The sequence below is a fragment of the Lissotriton vulgaris genome, chromosome 7, assembly GCF_964263255.1.
Source record: "Lissotriton vulgaris chromosome 7, aLisVul1.2, whole genome shotgun sequence".
Taxonomy (NCBI): domain Eukaryota; kingdom Metazoa; phylum Chordata; class Amphibia; order Caudata; family Salamandridae; genus Lissotriton; species Lissotriton vulgaris.
Window position 1 is genome coordinate 860,612,788 of NC_141695.1, and position 23,056 is coordinate 860,635,843.

Below are 23,056 nucleotides of genomic sequence, written 5' to 3' on the forward strand. Positions count from 1 at the left end.
TACACAACCATGAATGCTGCTGGTATATGTGAATATGCCAGATCGGAGTTGCAATGCCAGGACAGCAAATGGTAGGCGTTGTAAGAGAACAAAACAGTAGGAACAGAAACCAGGAACCCACCCACACCCCCAACCATCTCCCCCCCACCACCCCAACCAGTGTGCCGTACATATGAAACAATCTCAGTAGCGCTCAGGCAGGGAGTACTGCAATGATACATTAGATCATCGAGGGTCATGCATAGCCTCAGTAAGTCACAGTATACGGAGGTATCTGCGACAGCTGATCTCATGAAAATCTTTACACAAGAGGGATAGCAGCGGTAGCCAGACCTTCTGAAATGCAGCTGTGGTGTGTGTAAGTGTAGCTTGAATACGTTCCATCCCCAAGGTAAACCAGAGTTTATGTAGCCACCCCGTGTGAGTAGGCCTGGTGGTCGAGCCCCAGAGTGACAGGACATGTTGCGTAGCCGCCTGCATGGCAATCCCCATTTGGCGACACGGGGAGATTTCAGGGGAAAAGTGAGCGCGTTAGGTAGTCCCAGGATGGTGTAGGCAGGAAATCGCGGGATTTCAGTATCAAAGGTAGAGTCAATGTCATCCAGGACCGCCTTCCAGTAGTCCTGAAGTTCACAACAGTCCCAGAGGAGGTGGGTCAAGGTGCCCCGTTCCCACATCCCCTCCAGCACAATGCGCTACGGGTTGGGTTTCCCTTGTTGAGCCTGACCGGAGTGAGATGCCAGTACATGGCTAGTTTCACTGCTGTTTCCCTGCCTGTAGTGTTGCGTGTGGTGTGTGAGGCCCTGTAGTATATATAGCTCCATTCCCTGGGTGACAGTGCCCTGCTGAGTTCCACTTCCCAATGCCTCTGGCCCGCTGTTTTGCCCGGAGTGGTTGGGGGTGTGAGCATTTTGTAAAGGTCCGAAATAAGATGTCTATCCGAGTCTTTTGTCACCAGCCATTTCTCAAAGTCCATCATCTGTCAACCAACTAGAGGGGCACAGACCGGGTTTGTGAGCCAATGCCTGATTTGGAAGTATTGGAACAGGTGGGGATCCACTACGTCATAGCCCTGTGCTATATCCGAGAGGGGGAGAAAACCCCTCAAATCGAAAAAGTGGCCAGCGGAACGGCAGCTGGTACCGCGCCATTGCAAGAAGGTGTGGGGGTCAGTGCCCGGCGGGAACTCCGGGTTCTCTTCCAGGGGATCCTCATCAATATACCACACGAAAGATACCAAGGGTCTTATCTGATTCTGTCAGTGGTTGGAACCTATTTGTAGTATCCCAAATCACACATACCAAGAGGTTATCTTAGAAATTGTAGAGGAGAAGAGAAGAGAATGAGAGTTTGAAAATAAAGGAAAAGTGTACCCATCAGCCCACATAGTAGTGGAACATCGTCATCTGGGTTCTTGTTAACAATTGGTGTCCAGTAAGCTCTTCCACAGGAGAACTCCTGAGGCTAGCTAAACTTGGACCCGCCGGTTGAACCATCAACCGAAAAGGATGAGAGTTTTGAGGCTGAAGGGGCAAGTTGCAGTGCTTAAAAATGTGAAAGGTGTAAACAAAGAAGAATAGAGTGGTGATGTAAAAATACCTGTCTTGATGTCTCAAGAAACTTTATTAGGTGCGCCCATCAAGACGGTATGATTAAAAAGCAGAGTGGAAATAGTATGAAAAGAATTACTATTCACCATAAATGATAATTGGTCAACATGTTTCAGCCCTTAAGGGCTTTCGTCAGGACCTATGATGTTCACTACTGCAACACTTACCACGTGCTGTGATAGATAATTTTCATTGTATAGACATACCCCATGTGAAGTAGTCGCATGTCTTTATTTTTCAACCTTCTCCTGTGAACAGAGTAAATGGAGGACACACAGAGAAACACAATACAGTAGTATAGTCAGAAACAAGCATATCCAATGTGTTGATACTCGATGTGTCAATTGTATTTTTAACTCACCCAAATTTGGAGGGAGGAATTGCCTTTCACATTTTTGAGCACTGCAACTTGCCCCTTCAGCCTCAAAACTCTCATCCTTTTCGGTTGATGGTTCAACCGGCGGGTCCAAGTTTAGCTAGCCTCAGGAGTTCTCCTGTGGAAGAGCTTACTGGACACCAATTGTTAACAAGAACCCAGATGACGAAGTTCCACTACTATGTGGGCTGATGGGTACACTTTTCCTTTATTTTCAAACTCTCATTCTCTTCTCTTCTCCTCTACAATTTCTAAGATAACCTCTTGGTATGTGTGATTTGGGATACTACAAATAGGTTCCAAATAGGTTCCAACCACTGACAGAATCAGATAAGACCCTTGGTATCTTTCGTGTGGTATATTGTTCAGTTGGGGGACAAGATACAAGCAGGTCTATAAATACAGATTCCCCTAGGGCCCTTTTCTCATCCTTTGTTTTCGATCCTCATCAATAGTCATAAGCACTGAATATTCCCGCCCATGTGCGGGACCCCGGAAACAATATAAAAATATATATGTAAAAACACATATATCTAACTCGACATATATGTACGTACATATATTATTTTTCTCACACCAATGCAGCTCCAAAAAGAGGCTAACACAATGTAAAACCTTGTACATGTACTGCAATTATAAAGGAAACAAAGAACACATTACATCAAATATCCTTTGAATTTTGTGTTTTAATGAGTAAAACCACTCATAACTCCTGAAAATTGCTTATAAAAGACATTGTTAGCCTCAGGGTGCATTGAAAAGCAATAACATAGAAAATGAAAGCATTTTCAACCAAAAAACTGGCACTGTGCCTTTAAGGCAGCCCTGACTCCAGGCTTCCCATCATGCCTTAGGGGTGACAGTTAGGTCAGTTATTCTTTCCGGCTCCTTCTGTCAGGACCCTGGTTAACAGCTCCCACCTTTTTTTGACTTTCTGTCAGAATTACTTGGTGTTTTCTTCAATTTTTTGATCTCACTGGACGGGTTTTTACCCTAGAGAGATAGTTCTACCTTTTTTGGGCTCAAAAAAGGTAAATCTTTTGTCAAAATGCCTAAGGCTCTCTTTGACACCTGCCCTGCCTGTGGGCACTAGAAGGCTTGGTAAGACACACATCCAGTGTGTATTCGCTGTCTACCTGAATTTCATGAGGTAGCATCTTGTGTCCACTGCCAGTCCTTGTCATCCAGAACTATCAAGGACAGAGAAAGAAGCAGGATTTATGGACTTTCTGAGAGAGGTAGGTCTCCAAAGAGACTTATGAAGCGGTCGACGTCGAAAAAAGTCCAGACCTGCTCTCCTTCGGCATCGGGATCGGCGTCGAGGTCTCCAACGATAAAGAAGGTGAGGTCTTCAGCGTCGAAAGTCAAGAAATCTCCACTGCCGTCAACCGGGCGACGTGCAGCGTCGAGAGAGAGGTCACCGTTGAAGCAGGGTGGCTCAACGTCGAGACCTACGTCGTCGAAGGCTCAGGGAGAGTCTTCGACGTCGAAGCCTCCGCTGTCGCCTAGTCATCGGCGCTCGGCGTCGAGGCAGCCTCCGTCGACGTCTGGTTATCGACGCTTGATGTCGAGGCATCCTCCGTCGTCGCCAGGTCATCGGCGATTGACGTCGAAGCAACATCAGTCGTCACCAGGGCATCGGCGATCGACGTCAAAGAAGCGATCAACGTCGAAGCATCCTCCGTCGTCACCGAGTCATGGGCGATCGACGTTGAGGGATCCTCCGTCGACGACCCATCGGCACTCGACGTCGAGACAATCATCATCGTCGAGGGACCATGGTAGTTCGACGTCGAAGCTTCCTCCATCGGCGTCACACCATTGACGCTCGACGTCGAGGCATTCACAAGTGTCTGCAGGACACTCGCCGTCGAGAGAGGAGCAAAGTTCGACGTTGGAAAAGCCTTCATGGACTTCACCTCCTCCGAAGTCGACGTCGAGGCATGGGACTCCAGTAGTTCAACCTCAACCAGTGACGCAGCAGTCTCGGAGGTCTTCTGGATCCGCTTCAGCTGCGGAGGATGACCGGGGCTCGCAAGTGAGTGACAGTCACACTGCCAAGCGAAAGAGGTCTCCAGAGCAGGGGGGCTCTCGCAGTCGCTCCAGATCTGCGGCTGGCTCAGGTTCAGACTCTGGCCCGGATTTAACTATTTATAAGTCGGCCAGCGAGGAATCCAGGCATTCGCAAAGGGATGCAACGCCTCCATCACGCTCCCCAGTGAAGGATTCAGCTCCAAAGTTGACTACTGTTAGGCTTTCGACGAGATGGTATAAGCCTCTTCATCACTGGGCTAAGGACAAGGAAACAGTGTATCGGATGGAGCAACCGCTCTCTAGGCCTAAAGAACGGTCACGCTCTCCGGTGAGACATAGGGAAAGGTCACGCTATCCAGTTCACCAGAGAGAAAGATCACGCTCTCCAGTTCGCCAGATAGAAAGATCACGCCCTCCAGTCCACCAGAGAGGAAGATCACGCTCCCCAGATCGCCAGAGGGAAAAATCACGCTCCCCGGTTCGCCAGAGGGAAAGATCACGCTCCCCAGTTTGCCAGAGGGAAAGATCCCGCTCCAGGGTGCGAACCAGCATGCGTAGATCACAATCAAGGAGCACAAGGAGAGAGCGAAGAACTCCTTCTACTTCTTCTTCCTCGACACGCTCTCACAGAAACTACTCTCCTACTCTAACGGACTCTCCTTCAGCGAGGGTATCTCTGATTGATGATATCTTCACGTTTCAGGACATACTTGGTAGGGGAGCTCTTAAGCTGGGAGTTGCCTTGAAAGCTCCGCAGATCAAGCCCTCAATAATTTTTGAAACGTTGCAGCATAGGACTGCACCCAAACCTCTTATGCCTTTGGTGCCGGGGATTATAGAGCCAGTGATGGACGTCTTCTTAACCCCAGCGATGGTCAAGGCTGCTCCGGCGAGGATACTTAAAAAGTACAAATCACCAGAGGACGACCCGCTATTCCTCAGAGCTGATCCTCCCCCAGACTCAGTGATAATCGCAGCGGCGAAGAAGTCCAATGCAGTCGCCTCATCCTCCACTGTGCCTCCGGATAAGGACAGTAAGATGCAAGACTCGTGGGAAAGGCAGGTCTGCAATACATCAGCGGCTTTTCTCAAAGTTGCCAATGCGGAAGCCCTCTTGGGGCGGTATGACCGATCCCTGTGGGATTCTCTGCAGTGTTTTGTGAAGAAGCTCCCGGCAGAGGATTGTAAGGACTTCGAAGAAATCCTCCTGGAAGGCAGTCAAGTCTCCAACCAGGTGATAAGCGCCGCAGCGGATGGGGCTACCCTAGCAGCTCATGGGTACGCTCATGGGGTAACGGCAAGGAGGTCATCTTGGTTGCGCCTAACGGCTTTGAAACCAGAAGCCCAAGTGCGCATATGGAAATTACCTTTTTCAGGCTCTTCGTTGTTTGGTGCAAGTGCGGACGAGGAGATGCAGCGCATGAAAGCAGAGCTGGAAACTCTCAAGGCGATGGGTCTTGAGAAGAAGAAGGAGTTCAAGAAAAAATTTCGCTCCTTTAACAAGGGCTCTACAAAGCAGCGGGTTCAAACCCCGCACTGGCAGAAGAGCCAAGATCAGCAGGGGCAGCAGAAGTCCCAGTATAAAGGGAAGCGTAATTACAAGGGAGGAAGTAATCAACGCCAAGGCAACAACACCTGTAAAACTCAATCCAAACAATGAGTTGTTTCTTGCCCCAGCGCCGTGGACCACTCCAGTGGGGGGAAGCCTGGCAAATCATTTGAAAGAGTGGCGAAGCATCACAAAAGACAGATGGGTGTTGCCTACGCTTCAGAATGGGTACTGTCTTCGTTTCAATCATATGCCTCCACCGGTTCCCCCGATGTCAACATCAAATCATCAGCTGCACCTACTGCGAAGAGATGTCGCCACTCTACTCGAAAAGTCAGCTATCGAGGAAGTACCGGTCTCTCAGAGGGGAAAAGGGGTGTACTCCCGTTATTTCTGGTCAAGAAAAAAGGACAGAAGGCAGAATACAGACCCATTCTGAACTTGCGAACACTGAATCTGCACGTCAAAAAGGAAAGATTTTGCATGTTGGCGCTTCACAAAATATATCCACATCTCAGGAAGGGAGATTGGATGTGTTCGCTGGATCTTCAAGATGCTTATTTTCATGTTCCAATATACCCCAGTCAAAGACGATTTCTTCGGTTCAGGGTGGGGACCTCCCACTTTCAGTTCAAATTCCTACCGTTTGGGTTGAAGTCGGCCCCTCGGGTGTTCACGAAGTGTGTGGCAGTGGTGGCAGCTGCTCTATGCCGCAGAGGGGTCTTCGTGTTCCCATACTTGGACGATTGGCTGGTGAAAGGTCCTTCCCCAGTCAGCGTAAGAAATCAGTTCCAGACTTGTATACAGCTCTGCCAGAGTCTAGGGCTACATGTCAACTTCGGAAAGTCAGTCATTCAGCCCACCCAGAGAATCCACTTCCTTGGAGCTCTGCTAGACTCTGAAGCAGGAAAAGTGTTTCCTTCGGAGGAGAGACAATCATCAATCACCCAGAAATGTCAATTGATTCTTTGCAACAAGGTTCAGAAAGTGCGCAAGATTGCCTCCCTGCTAGGGTCGATGGCGTCTTGCATCTTTCTGGTCCCGAATGCCAGACTTCGAATGCGTCCTCTTCAGCAGGATCTGGAGGACAAATGGGATCAGCAATCGGCTCGCTGGGACGATCACATCACCATATCAGACGCAGCTCGAACTTCTATTCCGTGGTGGACAAAAGCTCAGAATATACAGGTGGGAGTCCTGTTCCATCAACCTCCCCCTGTGCAAACACTGATCACGGACGCTTCCCTTCTGAGATGGGGAGCGCACATGGGACCACTGCAGGTGCAAGGTCAGTAGTCACACAAGGAAAGTACTTACCATATCAACATGCTGGAGCTGAGAGCAGTCCACCTAGCTCTCAAAGCGTTCCTCCCCTCAATCCAAGAGACATCTGTGCTAGTACAGACGGACAACACCACCACAATGTACTACTTGAACAAGCAGGGGGGAACGCGCTCCCGGACATTGTCGTTGGAAGCGCAGAGGATCTGGCATTGGCTTCTGGCTCGCAGGCTGTCTGTCACGGCGGTTCACCTTCCAGGAGAACAAAACGTGAGGGCAGACGCTCTAAGCCGTCATTTCGACGACTAGGAAGACAGGGTTCTTCACGACGAAGTGGTAGTGTAGCAGGGATTCCGTTCTCCTACAGAACTGTGCATAGGGATCTAGAACCTTGGTGAATTAGGGTGACCCAAAACTCACCTCAGTATCCAAAATCCCCTTACCGAGCTAGCTACAGTGTCTCATTGGTCATAACAAACTCCCAATGACTTAGACAAACCAGAACATGAACTTAGGTTACCTCAGGTATCGTGGAACACATGAACACTCTTTCGCTCTATAATCATTTCAAACCAGAACTCGGAGTAAAGAGGACACGTGCATATTTGAAATATTTATCAATCAATGCAATGTTCTCAAACACAGTATCTTATACAATACTAACAAACAGATTATAAGAAGCAAAGTTATCAGCATAGTTACTAGTCCATAGTACGCAAACGGTGATAGCATAGTATAATGCTGAAATGAATAGGAATTAACAACACCTATTTCTCACCTCCCTATTTAGCATATTATATTATATTATGAAGGTCTCTTTTGGGTTTTAGCAGGGTGGGCCCATACCTCTAAATGTCAGGAGGAGAGGATCACATCATCAGCTACCAGCTCTCTGCATGCGAAGCATCATCAAGTGTCTTCTTGCATTTCCTGTAACTCTATCTTAAACCCGCTTAGAGCCCAATGTTGGCAGCAACTGTATTTATGTTATGTCTAATGTGGTGCGAAGATCAGACCTCCCAGCAACCTTGTATCGAGTTATTCTTAGAGGGTTCAGCACTCACTGTTCAGACAGTGTACCAAGCAAAACTGATATCAGAATAATAACACATTATTCTCAAATAAATCACATCACTCTTCTAGGTTGAAAGCTACAACAACAAGTATGTGTCGTGTGCAAACTGAAGCCGAAGGAAAAATGGCGTTTAAACATGTAATAAGCTCATGCTAACTTAACACAGTATATATAAAGAAGTATCTATATGACACCCCCCCAATGATCCGAGCACGGTCAAAAAAGGAAAGCCAACGCTAGAATAGAGGCATAACATGAAAGCAGATTCAACAATATTGAGCTAAGCTAAATATAAAAATATGTATGAATGCATATGTATGAATGCCTATAGTGGCCAAACAAAGTTTATCAAAAGACTGCAACGCAAGGCCTCTAAAGTACAAGGATATAGGACTAGGCTGCATAAATCCAAATGTTAATAAGAAAAAGGGGCACTTTCCAAAAATAAAAATCACGTGCCATAATAATGAAAGTCTCCAAGGCATCTCATGATTGGACAGAATATGCAAAATATGCAGCCACAGCTTCCAACATGAAATCACTGTCATCATCCGAAAACAGTTCAGCCATCCAATTAAGTAACGGGAATGAACATACGTGCTCCTCCAGCACCGGATCCGCTAGCAACATCAGAGGACAACTCGGTGGGTTCTCAAGAACGCTATGTGCCAGAAACTCATGCGCCGCTGCGGGTATGTCCCAAGGACCCATTAGTCCATGCATCGCTGCCAAGGCCATAATCCTTTCGCCAGAACAAACCAACTCGTGAGCAACTACGGGGCTCATCAGGTGATTAAAATCGACTTCAGGAGATATCGTCAAGCAGAGACACAAATCAATGGCCCAGTCAAAATCGCAACTCAGGCAATGAAACACAGGCTGGACACATGTGAAATAGGAAAATCGAAACGATAATCCAAAAGCCGTGCTTAAAGTCCCAAGCGGCAGGGTGCCATAGTAATCAAGCATCCGGTTACGAAACAGTGTCAGGAGCAGTTGAACGGCTTCTTGCGCAGGACGGGCATCCATGTTTTATAAAGCAAAACAATATCAAAATGCCTGCAGCCAAAGCCAGCAAAACAGGGAATACGCCAAACAAACTTGAAAATATAGAATGAAAGAACGCAGGGATGACACCAAATATTTTTTCAAAGGTAGTCACGAGACCACTGCTAACTAATTTAAAAAAATGAGCGAGACCAGACGTGGAGGAGGCATTAAAGATTTGATGTACCAGCTCGCAGAAATGAAACGGCAAGTCAGTATTTAAAAGTGCCTACACCTCTGTGCGTGTGTTAGCTATGTGAAGGACATAAGTTTCACGGGCCGAGCTCAGGGCCACTTCTTTTTGAGACAAAAGGGCTCTTATTCTACTCATACCATTGAACTCTGCTTTCAAGGTTGGGATGCGCGGCCAGATGGAAACATCTGAATTCCCATGTGTGGGAGGATATAGCACATTTTTGCAACACACCACACGTTCTGATACAATTACCACATAAGCGATACCGATTATTAAACCACAACACTCCTCGTTATTCAAAAGCAAATAACTACCATTTGTCAATAATGTAAATGTGGGAACTATCGCTGGAACTGGTGTGCCTTTTAAAACACAAGCAAAATTAGGCCGGTCCTGATTACAAGAACCGTGTAACTGGATGTGTCGGCATATTAATGAACGGTCAGGCGACTGCGTGCATTCTTCACCATTAAGATTCACTTCCTTTCCATCTTTTAGACATCGGTATTTGTATGGTAAAAACCATGCCTCATGGAGAAATGCGCTGCCTAGTGGTTCATATCGCCCTATTGCAATATATCGCATACAATTAGTGAATTTGTATAAAGCAAATGGTAATGTAATTAATCCATGGATAAGCCACGTTGCTGCAGTGGCTTCAGCTACAGAAAACGGTAAATATTCTAACCTTTCAATATGTAACATAGAAAATGATGCATCACGCATTGAAAGCATGCGCTGTTTTTCAGTCAAATTAAATGGGGCAAAGAGGGAAGGCACGTTCATGTAACTCCAGGGCACACGGCCCACCTTAAGTGTCTGTAGTGTCCATGCAAACTGCATTACAGAACGCAATTGATTTTGACCATGGTATAATACAGACACCTCATCATGCACAATGTCAACAACAGAAGAAACAATATTATTCAACGTGTAAATTCGGGAAGAAAGCATGTTAATACTGTTATCGACAACTGCAAGCACTTTTTCCAAATTAGCTTGGTCAATAGCCCTTAGTCGTTTAGCAGCTTCAATTTGTGAAAATTTCCAAATCTCATTGTAAATCGCATAAATTCACCGTTTAGTTCTACCCTTAGCTGGGCCTTTTATAAAATCATTAAGATCTACATTATCACTCAACTGGGACAGATGTAGTTTAACAGCAGCTAATGTGGAATGTTGTAGCTAATTCTGACACAATTTGCCCACTGAGCAAGTTGTAACAGTATGATCAGCCTCAAAACGGGGATCAGGTCTGACTTGTGTAAAACCTTCAGACAAGCCCAGAAAACGACGTTGGCAAGAATCAGAGCTTCTATGCCACATCAGCCAACCCTTTGGATCCAAACTGGATACATTAAAGGATGAATTGTGCAACAGTGCTTGTATATCACGAATGGACAATTCAGTGTAATTACTCCAACCTGAATATTCTTCCAATTCGGGGATAGTTGGTGTATTTAATTTTTTAGAAGTTGCCAATCCAAAGCATGTTGTTTGTGAAATGGTAGAATTTAGAAACAACATGTGATTTGGGATGAGACATGCGCGGTGCAAAGCCTCAGTGCCTTGTACCTGCCAATTTTTGGTACCCCAAACCGATTTAAGGTCAATTATTTCCTTCCATAGCTCGTAGCCATCTACAGCTAACTTGTTTAGAAAGGACTTTGAATACAGCAATTTAGTATTGGTAAGTCTAACTTTGGACATGGACTTTTGTGTCATTTTAAAATAAAACGACTCAGGATTTGATTGATTAAAGTCTGTGAAGTAAGTGTATTTTTCCAGAAATGTACTGGAGCTGCCTTGTACTGGAGCTGGGCAATGTTCCCACTGTGTGTAATTCACATTACCCCTCCTGGAACTTGTTTTATGCAGAAAATGATTACCATAATGTTGAAAGCAAAACAAATCACCATAATTAATAGAATCTAAGTATAAATCCTCAGCATCAAAGGCAGCATAATATTTCAAATCAGAGAATAATGCTTCCACGGCCTGAATATCCCAGTCATCAGAACTGATGTTTTGTTTCACTACATCCCCCATATTCACTCTAAGCACATTCGGAACATTAATCACTTCAGTGGGGCCATGGATTTGAAACCTAACCGCATCCCACACAATCCCATCAAGGACAGGCGAAGCAGTGATGATAACTGTATTCAACTCCCTTTTCAGTCTGTGCGCTGAATGTGACGAGGAAAGTGGGGCCAATGTTCCATTAAGGTGTTGAATTCCTGTTCTCTCTTTGACATAGTGTCCATCGATCAGACGGAAAAAATAAAACACAAAACCAATTGACATAAAAAGATAAATTGAAAAAAGAACCAGCCAAATATATGTCCAAGGGGGAATCAAAAAATGTTTTTTAAATAAGGTGACATATGTTGCTAAAAGTGAGGGTTTTTTCGAATGTGTTGAAGTAGAGTCAAAAGAGAATCTGGATTCTGTGGCCAAACGAGTCTGTAAATCGGGCATTGATAAATCAGTTGGATAGGTATAATTCAGGTCATCATTGTTATTAATAGGAAAAGTGTTCAATAAAGGACTGGAAACCACAGGCATCTCGAGGGTCACCGCTGGCTCAGCACTAGAAGTAATGGCCAACACAGAATGTCTCACCATGGAAGGACATGATACTGCCGGTGTCATGCTATGAAGAATCGACCACCCTGTGTGTCTTGACATTGTCAATTGAGATAAATCTGATTTCCTTACGACCTGGAAGTGGTGGTAATATGACTGTTCTCGTGCCCTTCACTCCAAGAACTCGAACCGGTGCACGATATGAAGGACCAAATTCTTTCTTGTTATCGATCTTCTCTCAAACCAGTTCTCCAACTTGGGGTAGCCAGCCAACTACCGGGATCTGCAACGCATCATCCGATGTGGAGGGCAAATGTTCCTTAGCTAGACTGTCTCTGGTCTTTTGTAGATCCTGTAAAACATTGCAATGTTCATCTACGTCAAAGGCCGCGGCCTGGGCCTTGCAGTCTAGACCGTCGAGGTCAGGAACATACATCTTGATACCAAAGAGCATTTCTTATGGGGTCCGCCCACCCAGAGACCTTCTAGGGAGATTATTAAGAGCACGCTGCACGCCATTAAGGTGGGCCAGCCAGTTTCTGCCAGTGTCTGTAACTCGAGCTGTCCTAGATTGCTTTAAGTCACGGTTCATTCGTTCCACTACACTGTTACCCTCAGGTCTGTACGGAGACGAAAGCTTGACTTGGACCCCCAACGAAACCATAGCATCCTTATACGCCTTAGAGGCAAAAGCCAGACCCTGATCCGAATGGAAGGTACCACAGGCAAAAATCCCTACAAAGACACGCAAATCTCTTATGACAGTCCGTGAATCAGCGCTGCGATGGGGCCATACCCACACAAAGCGTGTGCATGAATAAACTGCTACTAAGATGTACTTATACGCAGTATCAGAAGAAAAAGGACCGCAGTGATCTAAATAAACACATCCTAGTGGTTTATTAGATATGTACAACTGTGTCTGTGGCGGACGCGCAGCAGTCGAAGGCTTGATCTGCTGGCAAATGTCACATTGAAGAACATAATCACGCGTCTGTTTGTACAGTCCCCGCCACCAGAACCTCTGTTGTAACTGAGTTACAGTGGCTGAGGCGCCCGCATGCACAGACGCCACACCTTCATGAGCCGCTGTAATCAGAGTAGCTCTGCGATCCGAGTTGGGAACTAAACGTTCACCAACACCAGGAATTTTCACATAAGGAACCTTATCAGGACTTAAGTGGTATGTGTACTTCGAAGGGAACCCCGCAGGATATTTACCTCCCTTCTCAGTGGCAGCTACAGCCGCCAAGATGTCATCATCTATTTTACTTTTGGACCGCGTAACAGCTGCAACTAAGTATTTTGATACTGCTGACTTCGCCGCTTCATCAGCAAGCGAATTACCGACAGCGTGGACTCCCACACGCTGGTGGCCAAGAGTATGAATCACAAACACGAGTGGTAACTTTTCCTTAAGTTCAGCCACTCGGACCCAGATCATTTTATGTTTTATTGTGCTACCTTTGGAATCACGAAAATCATTCTGAATCCAAAAGAACAAGTTCTCATTGTAAGACTGGACACAGTAGTAAGAGTCACTTACGATTAAAGTCGTCACACATGGATCAGCGTACTCTAATGCGAGCATCAGAGCACGTAGTTCTGCTAACTGTGCGGTGCAGTCCCCAAGTGTCTGCGTGTGCACAACACTGGACTTGAACTCATCGTTCACCATGGCACCAACCACAATGGCGCACGCGGAAACGTAGGCATGTTTAGAGCCATGCGCAACCTGCGCCGATCCATCAGTGTAAATGAAGCAATGGAAATCCTCCAACGGCCGCATTGCTAAAGGAGCCGGATGAACGAATTCATACTGTAAGTACTCCTGTGACCGTAAAGTGGCGTCAAAAATAAACGTGACATCCTGGGATGACAAGAATGTCTGACATAATATCGACAGACATAATATCGAAATACAAAAATATCGGCACAAAAATATCGACATCAAAAATATCGGAGTCATATCTTCATAAAGGTAAGTAGAAAAATATCGAAAAAATAATATCGTAGTACAAAAATATCGAAATTAAAAATATCGTTTTTTTAAATGTATTAATAATAAAGTAAAAATAATTTTAAAATACATATAATTTTACAAATATTAAATAAAAATATTAAAACAAAATTAAAACTAATACATATACATTTAAAATAAATAAAACACTTAATAATTTAATGTAATTTTCTTTTTTTAATTTCATTTAATTGATTTAATGTAAAAAAAAATTATTTTTACCCTGTACGCCTGGACCCCAAAAACCCAAAACTGACCTTGAACCCTAAAAATATCCCTGTACCCCAAAAACCCAAAACTGACCCTGAACCCTAAAAATATCCCTGTATCCCAAAAACCCAAAACTGACCCTGAACCCTAAAAATACCCTTTACCCAAAAACTGAAAACTGACCCTGAACCCTAAAAATACCCCTTTACCCAAAAACTGAAAACTGACCCTGAACCCTAAAAATACCCCTTTATCCAAGAACTGAAAACTGACCCTGAACCCTAAAAATACCCCTTTACCCAAAAACTGAAAACTGACCCTGAACCCTAAAAATACCCCTTTACCCAAAAACTGAAAACTGACCCTGAACCCTAAAAATACCCCTTTACCCAAGAACTGAAAACTGACCCTGAACCCTAAAAATACCCCTTTACCCAAAAACTGAAAACTGACCCTGAACCCTAAAAATACTCCTTTACCCAAAATTAATTAATATTATTTAATTACCAATTAATTATTAATTAACAATAACAATAAAGTAAATATATTAGCACATTAGCTGTAATTAATTTAATTTAATAATTAATATTATTTTTCCCAATTAATTAATTAGGAATAACAAAAAATTATATATTAAAAAAATTACTCTAATTAATGTAATTAACTAATTAATATTAATTAATTACCAACTAATTAATAATTAAAAATATGTACAAAATTATATTAATTAATTAACTAATTAATATAAATTAATTACCAATTAATTATTAAATAAAATATGTACAAACATATTAATTAATTAATTATTATTAAATTACTTCCCACCCTATTCCCCTATAAACCCATAACCCGCTACAGAACATATTTATCAATTAATCAATTAATTAAAAATAATTAAAAATTAATTCTCAATTAATTAATTAATAATTCCTATTAATTAATAATTAATTTAACATAATTAAATTACTTCCCACCCTATTCCCCTATAAACCCACAACCCGCTACAGTAGTAAAAGACAATATTTAATTAAATTACATTCAAAATAAATAATAAAACATAATAAATACAATATAATATACACTAAATTTATTTAAAAATTGATATTAGTAACATCGAAGTTATTTATTTCGATATTATTGACATCGATATTTAAAACTTCGATATTACTGATATCATACTAATATCGATATTAACCTCTTCACTGCTAATGACAAGGGTAACTCGTCATGCCCCTCCCATTCATTTCAATGGAAATCTCCATTATATAAGCTGGATACCCTTAGCATCCAAGTGGTTAAGACTGTCGATATTACTTACCTTCGATATTTTGTCCCATCGATATTTAAACTTCGATATAATTGTATATCGAAATTTAAAACTCGATATTTTGTCTGTGTACCGATGACAAGGATGCAGCCCATTGAATCCACAGAGGGTGCAAAGCTTTGGAATTTGGTACACTGGCTTTCGTAACTGCCTCCAAGGCAGGACACGGGGTAACAACCAACATGCGTTTTCCCTGTGACAGGGCACGTTCCTTGAGAATTGCCATCTGCACAGCCGTCAAAACTTTCTCCACAGTGGAAAATCGCATTTCAGCCGAAGTGTACAAGTGCGACTTGTAAGCAATAGGTACTGTATCTCCTTCATTAAAGGTTAGGTACGTGAAACCCACCGTCCCAGGGATAATTCTTATCACCAGGTTGGTCTGGTTATCACGAGTCTGTAAGTATTCAGAAGCGAGCAAATCAGCTTGCAAGGACAGCAGAATAGCTGAATGCTCAGGCAGCCAGCATGATTTGGAAAAAGATGGTTGTATCAAAGCATACAAAGGCTTGATACGCTGGGCGTATTCCGGAATGTATGTTCTCCCGAAATTTAAGAAGCCCAGTAAAGACTGTAATTTTTTCAGTGTTGTCGGAGAGCGCAACTGTGCGCATTTCTCCAGGAAATGAGGAGCCAACACCTTTCCTTCATTGTTAAGCTCGTAGCCCAGAAACAACACTGTGTACTCCACAATGTGCGTTTTTGCAAAGTTAAACTTGTAACCCATGTCTGCAAAGCTACAAATTATGCTATTAACACGACACAGATGCTCCCAAAGTTCGTCGTCTGTGAGATAAATGTCATCCACATACGAACAAGCAACTGGGTCGATTCTCTCCAAAAGAGAGACTATGCAGGCGGAAAATACTCCAGGACTATTCTTATAGCCCATAGGGAGACGCTGAAACATTTTTTGCACACCGCCGCATGTAAAGGAGGTCCATTGGGAACTCAGACCATCCAATCTATGGGCATAAAAACCATTGGAAATGTCAAGCGTGGTTTTAAACCGTTTACGCTCAAGACTATTCACTAGGGCAGAGCCGTGAGTATTCTGTACTGCAGAGTTACGGCAATGCGAGTTCAAATGCCGGTAATCCAAAACCAAACGAAAAGAGCCGTCCGGCTTGTTTACAGTAAAAAGGGGGTTTTTCATCTGTGACACACACGTTTCAATTACACCTTGATATTCTAATTGTTCAAGGATAGCTGCGACTGAAGCTTTGCCTTCATGTCGTATGGGATATTGGGGTTGAGGCTGCGGCTGAGACCGTAAAGGAATCTCGTGGCTCTGAGACAATTTATCTCAGCCACATTGATTGCAGTACACAGCCGGCGCAAGCGCCAGAGCCCACTCTTCTGCAAAATGCAGCGCTTCCACTCTCGAAACAGTGTGCGCGAAACTGGGGACGATCACCTCCTCCCCTTGCGGAGCTGGGAGAACAAAAGGCGGGGGCCAGTCAGCCTCCGAAAGCAAAATGTCATAGGTAGACGAAAGATTTTCCCAAAATACCCTTTTTACAGTTCGCTGTATGTCACCTTCTATTAACAGGACAATCTATCAGGGGGAGCAACTCTTGTATCAGCTGTTTCAATCACAACATAAGTGTCAGTCGCTGTCACCTTCAGTAGTGGACGGAGGGCCTCTCTCACTATGGTAATCTCCGCCGCGCTGTCCAGCAAGGTCAGAGCCCACGTCAGATTCCGAAGCTGCGTGATCACAATCTGGGGCATATTGATGCGCTGTTAAGGCGGCGACTTTCTTTTTGGCAAACTGTGGTCTCTTGGGCGTAGTGCCTTCCTGCTGCTCTCCACCGGTTCGCGGGCGGGGCTTACCACGTCCTTGTTGTCCACCCCGACCCCTGCCGCCCCCTCCTCCACCGGTTGTCGTGGCCGATGAGTCCTGAAAGGAACGAGGAGAGCGTTGGTCAGAAGCCTGAAAACGTTCAAGTGATTTAATCATCGCGCGATCGCGCGAATCATAAACTCGATCCGACTGCGCAGGCAATGGAGACGCAGGACGAGAAACCTGTGTTTGTTGTTGTTGCTTACCCTCTTTCTGTTTTTTTAGGCCAAATTTTTTTTTTGGACTTGTTTTGAACGTCCGTTTCCGAAGCTTGTCCCTGGGGCTGCTTCTTCTCCTTAGTAGAAAAAGGCTTAAGACCCTTAGCATTGCGGCCAACTGTTTCATAAGCCGCCACAATTATCTTCGCTAACTGTCGGGGTTTCTCGGCATCGGGAATCGCCTTTAACGCGTTAGCCACCAGAAAGTTCACTGCATCCCCCTTGACATTCGCAAGGATCAGATCGCAAACAACATCAAAGGTGCCACACAGGCGCATACCCAATTCAACCGCAGACTCCGGTCCGTGATCATCTTGAACACATTTAAGGACCGTAGACAGATTGGACATAGACGGGGTGCCAAAGCATCTCGAATAGACCGCTGCAAAAGTCTTACCCCATGTCTCAAAGTCAACAAGCTCAGGGGCCAAATCTTTCGGCAAACTAAGCGTAAGAATCCGGTGTTTTTCACCAGGAGTCGTATTAGGAAACACAGCCTCCAGCTGGTCAAATTTCTCGGCAAGCCAGAAAGGAAAATCATCCTTATCCTGGGGCTTCTTGCCCATTACGGAATTCACCATGACAGGACTGATTTTCAAACCAGCCTGCCCTGCCGGAAGTGCTGCACCTCTAGGGGCCGCACCTTGAACATTACGACTTGTGTAATGTACTAGCGCTCTACTCACGGCAATAGCGACCACATGAAGTCGCCTAAGTTCACCTAAGTTACAATTGCTGTGATTAGGGTGAGGAGTGAATCCAGCCAAAGCGGGCCAATTTGCGCCCGGAATGGACAAAGGACCTAATCTCGGAGCGGTCAAAGAATGGGGTAGGGCGCCACCAAACCAAACTCCATGCTGCCAAACATCCATAGGAACTTCCTGTGCTCTGTACGGTGCATACTCATCAGGTACAGGAGTGGCAGTGTACGAGTGGAACACACCAGAATTTGTGTCCACCGCCGGAAATGTCACCCACGAATAAAAAAGTTTGTATGGGTAAGCATGTTCCGCACTCACCACCAAAATCACAGCCAAGCCTTCCAAAGGAACATCATAAGCCCGCAAATGATCATGCACCGCAATGCGACTATGCAGCAGAATGTCCACGGCTTGTGCCATGACAGCACAGGAAAGAGATTAAACAAAGCAAACTTTGTAGCACAACTGGGTAGGAATTCAAGGAAACCGTTTTAGATAAATTCAAGCTTGAAAAGACCTATTTCAAAAATAGGTAGGTTTTTCCGACACCACCGTTTACCGGAAACGGCAATGAAGGGGTTAAGGTTTGAATGATATACTACTCGAGTGCCATGATATAAGGCCAACAACGTATGGGCGCCATGTAGCAGGGATTCCGTTCTCCTACAGAACTGTGCATAGAGATCTAGAACCTTAGTGAATTAGGGTGACCCAAAACTCACCTCAGTATCCAAAATCCCCTTACCGAGCTAGGTACAGTGTCTCATTGGTCATAACAAACTCCCAATGACTTAGACAAACCAGAACATGAACTTAGGTTACCTCAGGTATCGTGGAACACATGAACACTCTTTCGCTCTATAATCATTTCAAACCAGAACTCGGAGTAAAGAGGACATGTGCATATTTGAAATATTTATTAATCAATGCAATGTTCTCAAGCGCAGTATCTTATACAATACTAAAAAGCAGATTATAAGAATCAAAGTTATCAGCATAATTACTAGTCCAGAGTACGCAAACGGTGATAGCATAGTATAATGCTGAAATGAATAGGAATTAACAACACCTATTTCTCACCTCCCTATTTAGCATATTATATTATATTATGAAGGTCTCTTTTGGGTTTTAGCAGGGCGGGCCCATACCTCTAAATGTCAGGAGGAGAGGATCACATCATCAGCTACCAGCTCTCTGCATGCGAAGCATAAACCAAAGTGTGTTCTTGCATTTCCTGTAACTCTATCTTAAACCCGCTTAGAGCCCAATGTTGGCAGCAACTGTATTTATTTTATGTCTAATGTGGTGCGAAGATCAGACCTCCCAGCAACCTTGTATCGAGTTATTCTTAGAGGGTTCAGCACTCACTCTTCAGACAGTGTACCAAGCAAAACTGATTTCAGAATAATAACACATTATTCTCAAATAAATCACATCACTCTTCTAGGTTGAAAGCTACAACAACAAGTATGTGTCGTGTGCAAACTGAAGCCGAAGGAAAAATGGCGTTTAAACATGTAATAAGCTCATGCTAACTTAACACAGTATATATAAAGAAGTATCTGTATGACAGTAGAGGAACTTTTTCAATCCTGGGGTCGTCCCACCATAGACCTGTTCGCGGACGACCAAAACGCCAAATGCCGAAGCTTCGCCTCCAGATTCCACCGGCCAGGCTCGAGAGGGAATGCTCTTTTGATCGACTGGTCAAACAAATTTGTGTACGCCTTTCCACCTCTCCCGTTGATTCTGAAGGTGGTGAGCAAGCTAACACACTCGTGCACAACAATGATTCTGATTGCTCCCGATTGGCCGAGGCAGTGGTGGTACACGGACCTGCTTCACCTGTCAGTGACTCCTCACAAGAGGCTACCATGCAGGCCGGACCTGTTGTCCAAGATGGACAGGAGGATCTACCATCCCAACCTTCCGTCACTGAGCTTATCTGCATGGCTCCTGAGGTCATCCAATACGGCCATCTAGGTTTGTCAGAGGACTGCATGTTCATTCTGAAAGAGGCAAGGCGCCCTTCCACCAGACATTCGTATGCATGCAAGTGGAAGAGATTCTATATGTGGTGTATACAGAATAGTCATGATCCAATCAAATGTCAAGAAGAAGCAGTTCTTCCTTATTTGTTGTATCTGGCGAAAGCAAGTTTAAAATGTAATTCCATCAAGGTGCACCTAGCGGCCATAACGGCTTATAGGCGATCACCTTCTCAAACCTCTTTTTTCCAGCTAACATCTGTCAAGGACTTCCTGCAAGGGTTGAAAAAAGTATACCCTCCAGTGCGTCCTCCTTCTCCACCCTGGGAGTTGAACCCTGGTGCTATCAAAGTTAATGGGTCCTCCTTTTGAACCCATTCACAAAGCTACTTTACAACATCTTTCATGGAAAGCGGCTTTTTTGGTAGCTATCACGTCAGCTCGCAGAGTGAGCGAGATTCAAGCCCTCTGTGCATCAGAACCCTATACAGTGTTCCATCTGAATAGGTTGGAGCTGCGGACGCATCCATCTTTTCTGCCTAAAGTGGTGTCAGATTTTCATGTAAATCAGACCATCTCTCTGCCCACTTTTTTTCCGAATCCCTCTACTCCAGCTGAGAGGGCTCTACATTCTTTAGACCTGAGAAGGGTTTTAAAATTCTATCTTGACAGGTCTAAAGTGATTTGTCATTCTGATCATCTTTTCGTTAATTATGGATCGATCAGGACAGGCCATGCTGCCTCCAAACGTTCCATTTCCAGATGGATCGTTTCAAGTATTAAACTTGCTTACCAGCTAGCACAAAACCCCTGGGTTTTTCACCCAAAGCGCATTCCACCAGGGGAATGGCTGCGACTGCGGCTTTTCTCAATAACGTGCCCATGTCTGAGATCTGTAAGGCTGCGACCTAGCGGTCCGTCCATACATTTACCAGACATTATTGTCTTGATTCCGACACAAGAGCAGATACCCAAGTAGGCCAGGCCTCCTTGCGGAATCTGTTTAACAGCCAGTCTGGGCTGTGATGTTGGGTCTTTTAGGATAGAAGATATACTTCTCATTTACCTGCAGGTGGTTGTTGGGCTTGCTATTCTAGTCAGTGCTTATGACTATTGATGAGGATCCCCTGGAAGAGAAGGATAAGTTACTTACCTGTAATCCTAGTTCTCTTCCAGGGGTATCCTTATCAAAGTCATAAGCAACCCACCCGCCTCCCCAGGTAAATGAGAGCTGTACGTTTTTTATATTTGTATTTAGCCCTGACATCAGGGTTATGCAAAGAACAACTGACCTAACTGTCACCCCTGAGGCATGATGGGAAGCCTGGAGTCAGGGCTGCCTTAAAGGCACAGTGCCAGTTTTTTGGTTGAAAATGCTTTCATTTTCTATGTTATTGCTTTTCAATGCAGCCTGAGGCTAACAATGTCTTTTATAAGCAATTTTCAGGAGTTATGAGTGGTTTTACTCATTAGAACACAAAATTCAAAGGATATTTGATTTAATGTGTTCTTTGTTTCCTTTATAATTGCAGTACATGTACAAGGTTTTACATTGTGTTAGCCTCTTTTTGGAGCTGCATTGGTGTGAGAAAAATAATATATGTACATACATATATATGGAGTTAAATATATGTGTTTTTACATATATATTTTTATATTGTTTCCGGGGTCCCGCACATGGGCGGGAATATTCAGTGCTTATGACTTTGATGAGGATACCCCTGGAAGAGAACTAGGATTACAGGTAAGTAACTTATCCTTGTCCAGGATGGGGGTGAGTGGGGAAGGGAAAGTCGTCAAGCCTCTTTAAACGGCGACCGCATCCCAAACCCGCATGATGGTGCGAGTGATGGGTGATCTCAAGAGGTATCGCGGCCGGTGTTGCCGGAGGAGGAACGGAACCTTCCACAGGGATGTCTGGGCCATCGCTCTGTCCTGAAATAGCCACAGTTTCTCGTATTACGGCTATACCATTCCACCAAGTAACGGAGTTGGGAGGCCTGGAAATATTGCAGAAGGTTGGGGACACCAAGACCCCCCTCATCTACGCTCCGGTACGCTAGCCGTTTGTGTAAGCGTGACCGCTTCCCCTCCCAGATGAAATGGTGGAGAGGGGCCTGTAGGTCCGCAATGACGCCAGCCGGGGGCAGGACCGAGAGGGTCTGAAAAATGTATAAGATGTTTGGTAAAGCCGACATCTTCACTGCCGCGACACGTCCCAACAGGGAGAGGGGTTGCTTGGACCAGCACGTAAGATCGGTCCGGATCTGGGAGGTGAGGGCCTTGTAGTTGAGAGCCATCGTCGACTCCGTTGAAAAAGTGAGAGTGACACCCAGGTAAGGGAGTTGTGTGGTCAACTGTAAGCCGCTTCAATATGCGGGTGTAGACATGTGTGGGTGGGCGTTTTTGCCCAGAGGCAATATCAGGCATTTCCCCCTGTTGATTTTGAAGCCAGAGACAGCCCCAAAAGATTCCAGCTCCCCCAGAAAGGCGGGTATAGAGCAGTCCGGACGGTCGAGAGCGGCTATTATGTCATCGGCGTAGAGGCCAACCGTATGAGGCTCTCGGCCGAAGGTGATGCCATGGATGTCAGGGTTATCCCGGATCTTTTGCGCAAGGGGCTCAAAGTACATGGCAAAGAGGAGGGGCGAGAGAGGGCACCCCTTCCTCGTACCGCGCTGGATCTCAAAAGGGCTTGATCAGAGGCCACCCAAGCGGACCCGAGCCTGGGGACGGTGGTAACAGCTTGCGATCCAGGACTGAAAGCGGTCTCCTAGCCGAAAGCGCATCAAGACGCACTGTAAATAGGTCCAGTCGACACTGTTAAACGCTTTTTCAGCGTCGATGGCCAACAGCGCAGAATCCGAGTCCTGGAAGTGGGCCTTGTCAACCAGATGGAGTAGCCGCTTAGTGTTATCGTACATTGGCGATTTGGAACAAAGCCCGACTGTTCGGGCTCTAAGATCCCAGGCAGGCATGGACCAAGACG

General features: G+C 44.9%; 1 protein-coding gene and 1 pseudogene across 3 annotated transcripts in view; one reads left to right on the forward strand and one right to left on the reverse strand.

The window, feature by feature from the left end:
- The window catches only part of FAXDC2 (fatty acid hydroxylase domain containing 2), a 335,302-nt gene that overhangs the window by 266,932 nt on the left and 45,314 nt on the right, over nt 1-23,056 (forward strand). The gene's annotated exons all lie outside the window — the stretch shown is intronic.
- On the reverse strand, nt 8,135-10,011 carry LOC147702575 (uncharacterized; annotated as a pseudogene). Its single transcript, XR_015297236.1, has one exon. The product of XR_015297236.1 is annotated as an uncharacterized LOC147702575 (transcript).